Source organism: Orycteropus afer, unplaced genomic scaffold (genome assembly GCF_000298275.1).
Source record: "Orycteropus afer afer isolate SDZICR_OR568_19922 unplaced genomic scaffold, OryAfe1.0 scaffold00010, whole genome shotgun sequence".
Taxonomy (NCBI): Eukaryota; Metazoa; Chordata; class Mammalia; order Tubulidentata; family Orycteropodidae; genus Orycteropus; species Orycteropus afer.
In genome coordinates, this window is record NW_006921597.1 from 16,080,083 (window position 1) to 16,090,054 (window position 9,972).

The 9,972-nt window shown below is 44.1% G+C and overlaps 1 protein-coding gene and 1 non-coding gene across 2 annotated transcripts in view; both read left to right on the top strand.

The window, feature by feature from the left end:
* The window catches only part of KCND3 (potassium voltage-gated channel subfamily D member 3), a 324,044-nt gene that overhangs the window by 138,026 nt on the left and 176,046 nt on the right, over positions 1–9,972 (top strand). The window lies entirely within an intron of this gene.
* LOC122150904 lies at positions 8,057–8,163 on the top strand. Its single transcript, XR_006163899.1, has one exon. It is a non-coding gene; the product is annotated as a U6 spliceosomal RNA (small nuclear RNA).

Below are 9,972 nucleotides of genomic sequence, written 5' to 3' on the forward strand. Positions count from 1 at the left end.
AAATCTTTTTCCACACTTGATGTGGCCCCAGATCCAGGACTAGTCATATCCTTAGGAGTGTACAGGTGACGTGGACACACCAGCTGAGCTGGCACAGCCCCTCAGGGGGAGCTGGCAGCGTTCTCTCCTAAGCTTCCTGCCCACCCACTGGGCCCCCAGGGCCTGTTCCTCATTCAGCCACCCAGGCCCCCAAGTAGGGCAAGCACATCCTGAGCATATGGAGAAGGGGTTACTTGGCAGCCCCCTGACTCATCTCACCGCTGAATAATCTGAGAAGGTGACTGATTTAGGGAACATGCCAATTTGATATCAGGGCCTGATCACTGGAACGCAGCTCCCAAGGGAAGAGAAAATGAAAAATATGACTAAACTGTCCTCCCACACGGGCTGTCATTAAAACAGTGCTTGGTATGTCACAGATATTTTTGCTTCGTCTCCAAATAATTTGTTCTTCCAACTTAAAAAAAATTTCTTTTTAATTTAATTTTTATTACTCCTTCCTCCACCGCCCCGTTTGGTGTTCACTTTGCTCAAGGTGGCCAAGGGGATGTAAAATGTATGTTCTTGTTGCCCAAGGACCTCCCCTGACCCTCAACGTGAAGATCTGGTCTGCAGCCTGGTCCCACAGCTGAGGGAGAATCCACGCTCCCTCTCCCCCTCCTCCTCCCTTCTCTCCTTTCCTCCTCTTCCTCCCCCTTCCTTGTCTTCTCTCTCCCCTTTTCCTTTTCCTCCTTTCCCCTCCTCATTCATCATCCTCCCTCCCCACCCTTCTTCCCCTACTTCTTGTTCCCTTCCCCTTTCTCCCTTCCTCTGTCTTCCCTCCCTCCTGCCATCTCCCTCCTCCTCCATCTCCCCTCCTTTTCCCCTCTCTCCCCTTCCTCGCCCTTCTCCTTTCTCTTTCTCTCCCCTTGTCCACCTTCCTCCTCCTTTATCATCCTTCCTCCTTTATTACCTTCTTCTCTCCTCCCTTTCTCCTTCCTCCCTCCTGTCTTCTTTCCTCCTCTTTCCCTTCCTCCTTCCTTCCTATCACCTCTCTCCTCCTTCTCATCTTCTTCTCCTTCCTCCCTTCTGAGTCCTTTCTCTCCTCCTCCCTTTTCCCCTCTCCACTCCTCTTCTTCCTCCTGCTCTGCTCTGCTCTGCTCTAACTCCTGCCCTCGAGCAGCTGGATCACATCACAGACAGGTCTTCTAAGCTCCCCGCGGCCTGTGAAGACCCCATTGCTCTGTCATGCTGCTGAGAAGGAGTCTCTCTGGGCATTGGTTTAGGATAACAAAATCCTCAGAACAGTCAAGGCAGACCAGCACCAAAGCCTGGCCTTTCAGGTGTCATCTTGTAGCCAGAGAAGCATTTCTTTTCCCACATGCTCAGGACTTAGATAGTTTTTGATCTGGTGACCCAGACTAGCCCTGAGTTGTCACCAGCTTTGCCAGGGCACTTTTCACCAACCCCAACTGGGAGCTTCCCCACTTTATGTGCAGCCATAACTAGTAATTGCCATTCCTGCTATCTTTACCTGCCAGGAAGAGAGTCAGTCATCATTTACTTTGTTCCAGGTCCTATGCTGGGATCTGTGCTGGGAGCCACAAATAAGACCAAGTTCCTGCTCTTACATTCTGGTGATGGATGATAGGTGGCAAGACACAAACATTTAAATAAGCAGACACACAAATGACTAAGATAACTTCAAGTCCTGTGAAATACTGTGAAGGAATAGGGTAAGGTGGTAGAGAAAGGCAGTTTTAGCCTGGGTAATTGGTTGGGGAGAGCTGGGGAAAGAGGGGTTCTCACTTGGAAGAACGTTCCAAGCAAAAATCATCTAGCAAATGTCCCAACATAAGAAAGAGCTCAGCTTGCTTAAAAGTTATGAGGAAGGTCTTTGAGGCTGGAGCAGAGTGAACAAGCAGGGCAGTGAGAAGGGGTGTTGCTCTTTGATGCTGTCCAGTCATGGTGACCTTATGTATAACAGAACAAAATGTCACCTGGTCTGCTGCACCACCTTCAAGATCACTGGTATGATTGAGTCCATTGGTGGTGCTGAAGTGACAAGCAGGTACCAGATCACAGAGCCCTCAAAAGCCATGGGAAGGCATTTGGAATGCATTCTAAGTGAAGTGGAAAGCCACTGGAAGGATTGAAGCAGCAGGGTGTTTTGATCTTATTTACTATGCCTTAAATCAGATCATGGACAATGAATAAGGAAAACTGAAAGAGAATTGAGGCATTTGAATTACGGTGCTGGCAAAGAGTATTGAATATACCGTGGATTGCCAGAAGAACAAACAAATCTGTCTTGGAAAAAGTACAGCCAGAATGTTCCTTAGTAGCAAGGATGGTGAGACTTCACCTCATGTACTTTGGAAGTGTTGTCAGGAGGGACCAGTCCCTGGAGAAAGATATCATGCTTAGCAAAGTAGAGGGTCAGTGAAAAAGAGGAAGACCCTCAATGAGATAGATTGGTACACTGGCTGCAACAGTGGTCTCAAATATAGCAATGGTTATGATGATGGTGCAGGACCAGGCAGGGTTTCATTCTGTTGTACATAACGTCACTGAGTTTGAACCAACTCTAAGCCCCCTAATAACAAATGCTTTGAAAAGTGAAGTTTGGCTGTTTTGCAAAGGATAGATTGTGGACAGCAAGACCAGACCAGAGAACCCAGTAAGAGCCTGATTTTAGAAGCCCAAGGGATAAGGGCATAGATCTTTCTCTTCTGTCCTGATCTCTCCTTTGACTGCAGATTCCTCAAAAAGCATGTTGAACAGAGATGTTAATTCCCACTCTCAAACCTGACCCCCCAAGTAAATGGTACCACCATTCACCCTGTTTCCCATGCTACAAACAAACATTATCAGTGACTTATGCCTGTCTGTCTCTCTCTCTGTCTCTCTCTCTCTTTCTATGTCTCTCTCTCACACACACACATACACACCCCCAGAGCATCAGTCAGTTCTACCAGCTTTACATCCAAGCATGCCCAGAGCCTGCCCACTTCGCACCAATGCATGCTAAAGCAGCCTCCAGTCACTTGGGCCCTGGGTGTTTCCCTTTGATGATGAGGGTTGGCTTGGCTTTGCTAACTCTTTTCTAGTCTTTTGAAGAAAAGGAATGGACCATGTTTGGGTTTCCCACCATGAATGCCTACCGCAGTGGGAAGCCCTTGTTGAGTTTTCTAGCATTGCCTTTACTTTAGAAATGATTTCATTTGCATGTGAACTCCTGAAGGACTTCAGAGATTTTTTTAAATTATCACTCCTGCTCCCTACCCCAGAAGCTCTGGTGGAATAATGGTTAAAGCTCTCGGCTTTAAAAAGTCAGTGGTTCATACCCACTAGCCACTCCACAGAAAAGTGTGACAATCTGCTTCAGTAAAGACTATAGCCTTAGAAACCCTATAAGACACTTCTACTCTGTCCTATAGGGTTGCTGTGAGTCTCAATCTACTCAACTGGACAGTAACAGACTCCCTACTCCCACACACCTGTTGCTTCTCAGACTTTACCTCTACCACCTGCTCCCAGCACTCAACAGACCTGAACTTCCTGTGGGAAACTGTGTCTTGCTTCTGAGCCTTCCTACATGCTCCTCCTCCCTTACCCTGAATAATACCACAAACTTCCAGTCATCCTTCAAGCCCCAGCTTAAATGTCACCTTCTTTGCAAAGTGTCTTTGAGTTCCCATCTCCCTTCCTTGGCCTCTTCCAAGCAGAGTTCATGGCTGACCTCTCAGAGCTACCCTGTACCTTGTCTCACTGCCATGGTTCTAGTCACAATGTGTTGTATTACCTCTCTCCTGCACAAGACCATGAGCTCCAGAGAGCAGGGAATACCTTCTTTCACCATCTTTATGTCTTCAGCCAGCTCAGCCCAAAGAGCTGATTAATAAATGTCTGTTGACACTTACCTTCCCTTTTAGTCATCATTTCACATTTAAGGCTCACTATTGAGATTAATTCCTAAACAAAACTTTACCTCCTCCAGGAAATCTTCTTGCATTTTACCTAGATGCTTCACTGTGTCCTCTCTGCACTTGGACTCTGTGTTTGAATTTCATGTTTCCTAGCCACTCCATGGAACCTCTGGTAGCACAGTGCCCAAGGCATCATTCCATCACATTAACCATTGTTTATTTTTGTATGTGGAATGCTATTACTTTTTATGTATATGCTTGTTTATGCTGACCAGAAAGTTGGTGGTTCAAACCCACCAGGCACTCTGTGGAAGCAAGACTGGGCAATCTGCTTCTGTAAAGATTTACCACTTCGGAAACCCAATGGGGTTGCTATGAGTTGGAATTGACTCAATGGCAGTGGATTTGGTTTTTTGGTTTGGTTTATCCACTCCGCAGAGGGAAGACTGGGCAATCTACTTCTGTAAAGAGTTACTACCTCTGAAACCCAAAGGGGGTTGCTATGAGTTGGAATCAACTTGATGGCAGTGAGTTTGGTTTGGTGGAATGTGGTTTTGAGAGTGTCATCATGCCTACTTCCCTTTTGTTCATTCATTGGTTCAGTAGATGTTTATCATTCAGTCTCAACTTAACTGTCAGTGTTGCCTTCCCTGTTTACCAGTCTAGAGGACCCTCACCACCACCCCCGTTCACCCACAAAGTCATTCCATCACATTAACCATTGTTTATTTTTGTATGTGGCATGCTATTACTTTTTATGTATATGCTTGTTTATTTACTTATGGTCCATTTTCCCAAATAGCTTGTAAGGGAACAGGGCCTAGTCTGTCATAGTCACAGCTACATCCCTAGGGCCCAGTACACACATGATAGATATTCAGGAATTATTTTTTGAGCAAATAATGATTCAACTACTACTTTGTATGCATTATTGCTTTAGGTGACATGCCTTCCCTCAGAAAGCAAACAATCTGCCTGAGGTCTCCAGCCTCACACCTTAGAAAGTTGACTCACAGTTCAAGGTGATGCCCAATAACTGATATAATAAGTGCTGTTAGGGTCAGAGCAGAGAGAGAAAGAGAGCCTGGGGGGTTGGCTAGAGTGGGCACAATCAAGAAGAGATTTGGACACTTACTTTCATTGCCAGGTCTTTGACTGTATGGCTCCTCCACCTGGAGCACTGTTACTCCACTGTTACTCCACCCTCTACATCCCACCTTCAACTCTGGCTTGTTCCTCAGGTTCCTCCTCTAGTGTCATGGATTGAATTGTGTCCCCATCAGAGTTTGTGTCAACTTGGCTGGGCCAAGATTCTAAGCAATTTGTTGTTGTTGTTGTTAGGTGCTGCTGAGTTGTCTCCAATTCATACCAACTTTATGTACAACAGAACGAAACACTGCCCAGTCCTGTGCCATCCTCACAATTCTTGCTACACCTGAGCCCATCATTGCAGCCACTGTGTCAATCCATCTTGTTGAGGGCCTTCTGCTTTTTTATTGATCCTCCACTTTACCGAGCATGATATCCTTCTCCAGGGAATGGTTCCTTCTGACAACATGACCAAAGTAGGTGAGTTTGGACATTCCTGCTTCCAAGGACCTAGATTTATTAGTTCTTTTAGCAGTCCATGGTACTCTTGGTATTCTTCTCCAACTCTGAAAAGTATCAACTCTTCTTCAGTCTTTCTTATTCATTCTCTAGCTCTCACATGCATAAGAGGCAATTGAAAACACCATGGCTTGGGTTAGGCACATGTGGTTAAGTTTGTGTGTCAACTTGGCTGGGCCTGGCTGAATAGCCGGGCGGCTGAATATAGTTATTCCCCATAGTGAGACTGGTAATTAACTCCATGGTGGAATCTACTGGAGCCACTGAGTAGCTTCTTTGGGTATATGACCTGCTTCCCATAGATACGAAACAGCTTTGGGAAAGGTCTCTAGCTTATGGCATGCTTGAACCCTGCATGTAGCCCTGTCATTGTTCAGCAGCCTGCCATGCTCTGCCGATCTTGGGACTTTCAATGGACTTGAATTAATGGCCTGCCATGTGGTTTGGTAACATTGGGACTCTGCCTTTTTACTTGTCAACCTTGGGCTTGTTGGTCTCAGCAGCCAGCAGCTGTCTGAGTGAAGAAAAACATCTAGCTCCAGTGGGCCAGGAGCAGGAGGCAGAGCTGAAGCCCAATGTTGAGGGGCTTTCCTCCAGCCTCTAGAGCCTGGCACATTGAACTCAGACTATAAGCCTCCAAACTGTAAGAGAATAAACTCCTGTTTGTTCAAGCATCCCATTTGTGGTATTTTCTTGTCAGAGTGGTACTAAGTAACCAGAACAGCACATTTTAGTCTTCAAGGAGATGTCTTTGCTCTAGAGCACTTGAAAGAGGTCTTTTGCAGCATATTTGCCCAACGCAACACATCATATGATGTCTTGACTGCTGCTTCCGTTGGTGTTGATTGTAGACCCAAGTAATATGAAATCCTTGACAACTGCAGTCTTTCCTCTGTTTATTATAATGCTGTTTATTGGTACAATTGCAAGGATTTTTGTTTTCTTTATATTGAGGTTTAATCCATACCACAGACTGTAGTCTTCAGTCTTCATCAGTAAGTGCTTCAGGTCATCTTCACTTTCAGCAAGCAAAGTTGTGTCATCTGCATATTGCCTGTTGTTATTGAGTCTTCTTCCAATCTTGATGCCATGTTCTTCTTCATATAATCCAGCTCCTCAGATTGTTTGTTCAACATACAAATTGGATAAGTATGGTGAAAGAATACAACTCTGATGCTCTCCCTTCTTGATTTTAAGCCATACAGTACTCCCTTGTTCTGTTCAAATGACAGCCTCCTGCTCTGTGTACAGTTCCTCATGAGTACAATTAAGTGTTCTGGAATTCCCATTCTTCTCAATGTTATCCATAATTTGTTATGATCCACACAATCGAATGCTTTTGCATAGTCAATTAAACATAAGTAAACATCTTTCTGGTATTCTTTGCCTTTAACCAAGATCCATCTAACATCAGCAGTGATATCCCTCGTTCCACCTACTCTTCTGAATCCAGCTTGCATTTCTGGAAGTTCTCTGTCAATATACTGCTGCAGGCGTCTTTGAATTGTCTTCAGCAAGATTTTACTTACATGTGATATTAATGATATTATTCAATAATTTCCACATTCTCTGGGATCGCCTTTCTTTGAAATGTGTGCAAATATGGATATCTTCCAGTCAGTTGGCCAGGTAGCTGTCTTCCAAATATCTTGGCACATCCAAGGGAGTGCCTCCAGTGTGGCATCTGTTTGTTGAAACATCTCAATGGGTATTCCATCAATTCCTGGTGCCTTGTTCTTCACCGGTTCCTTCAGTGCAACTTCAACTTCTTCAATGCCATTGATTCTTGATCATATACCACCTGCTGAAATGGATGAAGATCAACCAATTTTTTTGGTCCAGTGACTCTGTGTATTCCTTCCATCTTCTTTTGATGCTTCCTACATCATTCAATATTTTGCCCATAGAATCTTTCAATATTGCAACTCAAGGCTTAAATTTTTTCCTCAGTTCTTTCAGCTTGAGAATTGCTGAGCATGTTCTTCTCTTTTGGTTTTCTAACTCCAGGTCTTTTCACATTTCATTATAACAATTGGCTTTGTCTTCTCAAGCTGCTCTTTGAAATCTTCTGTTTAGCTCTTTTGTCTTGTTATTTCTTCCATTTGCTTTAGCTACTCTCTGTTGAAGGGGAAGTTTCAGAATCTCTTCTGACATCCATTTTGGTCTTTTCTTCCATTCCTGTCTCTTTAATGACCTCTTGCTTTCTTCATGGATGATGTTCTTTGATGTCATCCCACAATTCTTCTGGTTTTCAGTTATTGGTGTTCAATGTATCAAATCTATTCTTTACATGGTGTCTAAAGTCAGGAGGGATATATTCCAGGTCATATTTTGCCTCTTGTGGACTTGCTTTAATTGTCTTCAACTTCAAGTTGCATATAAGCAGTTGATTAATCAGCTCTGGTCTTCTTTTGGCTGAAGATATTGAGCTTCTCCATCACTTCTTGCCACGGTTGTAGTCAGTCTGATTCCTGTGTACTCCACCTGGCAAAGTCCACATATACAGCTGCCATTTGTGTTGTTGAAAAAAGGTATTTGCAGTGCTTACTTCGGCAGCACATATACTAAAATTGGAAAAGTACAGAGAAAATTAACATGGCCTCTGCGCAAGGATGACACACAAATTCATGAAGCATTCCATATTAAAAAAAAAAAAAGAAGAGAAAAAGAAGAAAGGTATTTGCAGTGCATAAGTCATTCATATTGCAAATTCTATCATGCAATTTCCAGTGTTATTTCTATCACCAAGGCTGTGTTTTCCAGCTACCAGTGATTCTTCTTTGTTTCCAACTTTTGCATTCCAATCACCAATGATGATCAGCACATCCTGATTGCATGTTCAGAAGTTGGTAAAAATCTTCAATTTCCTCATCTTTGGCTTTGGTGGTTGGTGCGTAAATTTGGATAATAGTAGTATTAACTGGTCTTCCTTGTAGGCATATTGATATTATCCTATCACTGACAGCATGGTACTTCAGGATGGCTCTTAAAACATCCTTTGTGATGATGAGTGCCACACCATTCCTCTTCAATTTGTCATTCCCAGCATAGTAGATCATATGTTTATGTGATTTAAAATGGCCAAAACCAGTCCATTTCAGCTCACTAATGTGTAGGATAGGAACTCTGGTAGTGTAGTGCCTAAGGCACTTGACTGGTTGGACAATCTACTTCCATAGTGATACTGCCTCGGAAACCCAAGGAGGGGTCACTATGAGTCAGATCCAACTCAACGGCACATAACAACAACAACAACAAAAATGCCTAGGATATTGATCTTTAGGCATTCCGTTTCATTTTTTACAACTGCCAATTTTCCTAGATTCATACTTCATGCATTCCATGCTCCAATTATTAATGGATGTTTGCAGCTGTTTCTTCTTATTTTGAGTCATGCCACATCAGCAAATGGAGGTCTCGAGAACTTTACTCCATCCATGTCATTAAGGTTTGCTCTACTCTGAGTAGGCAGCTCTTCCCCAGTTGTATTTTGCATGCCTTCCAACCTGAGCAGCTCATCTTTTGGCACTATATATAGCTATTTCAGGGCTATTCATAAAGTTTCCCAGTAACATATCAGACAGTGTTTCACTGCTATTCATAAGGTTTTCATTGGCCAATTCTTTGAGAAGTAGATGGCCTCTTCCTTCTTCTGAGTCTGTCTTAGTCTGGAAGCTCTGCTGAAACCAATCTACAATGGGTAACCCTGCTAGTATTTGAAATACCAGTGGCATAGCCTCCAGCCTCACAGCAACACACGAGCCACCATAGTATGAAAAACTGACAGACAAGTTTATCTCCCTTAGTTGTTCCAAACTGCTCTGCTTACTTCCTGGCCTTCCTTAAAGCTGCTGCTCCCAAAACCCCCGGCACCTGGCTCTGCTTCCAGGCTGCCCTTTAAAGCTGCTGCTCCCCAAACCCCCAGCACCCGGCTCTGTTTCTGGGCTGCCCTTTTAGTGGTTTAGAAGTTATATAATGATGTAATGTGGCAGATATGTAGTGATACCCCATGATATGACCTGATGTGATAAGGCTATCAGATGTAAGAGGATTAAGATTAAAGGTTGGTTGCAACACTCTTAGTCCCATGACAGCTCTGATCCAATGTAAGGGATGCTTCCCTGGGGTGTGGCCTGTAATGCCTTTTATATTACAAGAGATAAAAGGCAGGAGAAGTGAGCAGAGAAGGGGGGACCGACTACCACCAAGAAAAAGGAGCCAGGAATGGACCACTACCTTTGGACCCAGGGTCCCTGCATGGGGATCCTCTTAGGAATGAGAGATACACAGAGAGAAAGCCTACCCCTAGAGACAGCATTCTGGATTTCTACCCTCCTAAAGTGTTGTTGTTGTTGTTGTTGTTAAGTGCCATCGAGTCGTTTCCGACTCATAGCGACCCCGTGCACAGCAGAACGAAACACTGCCCGATCCTGCGCCAGCCCCACAATCCCTGCTA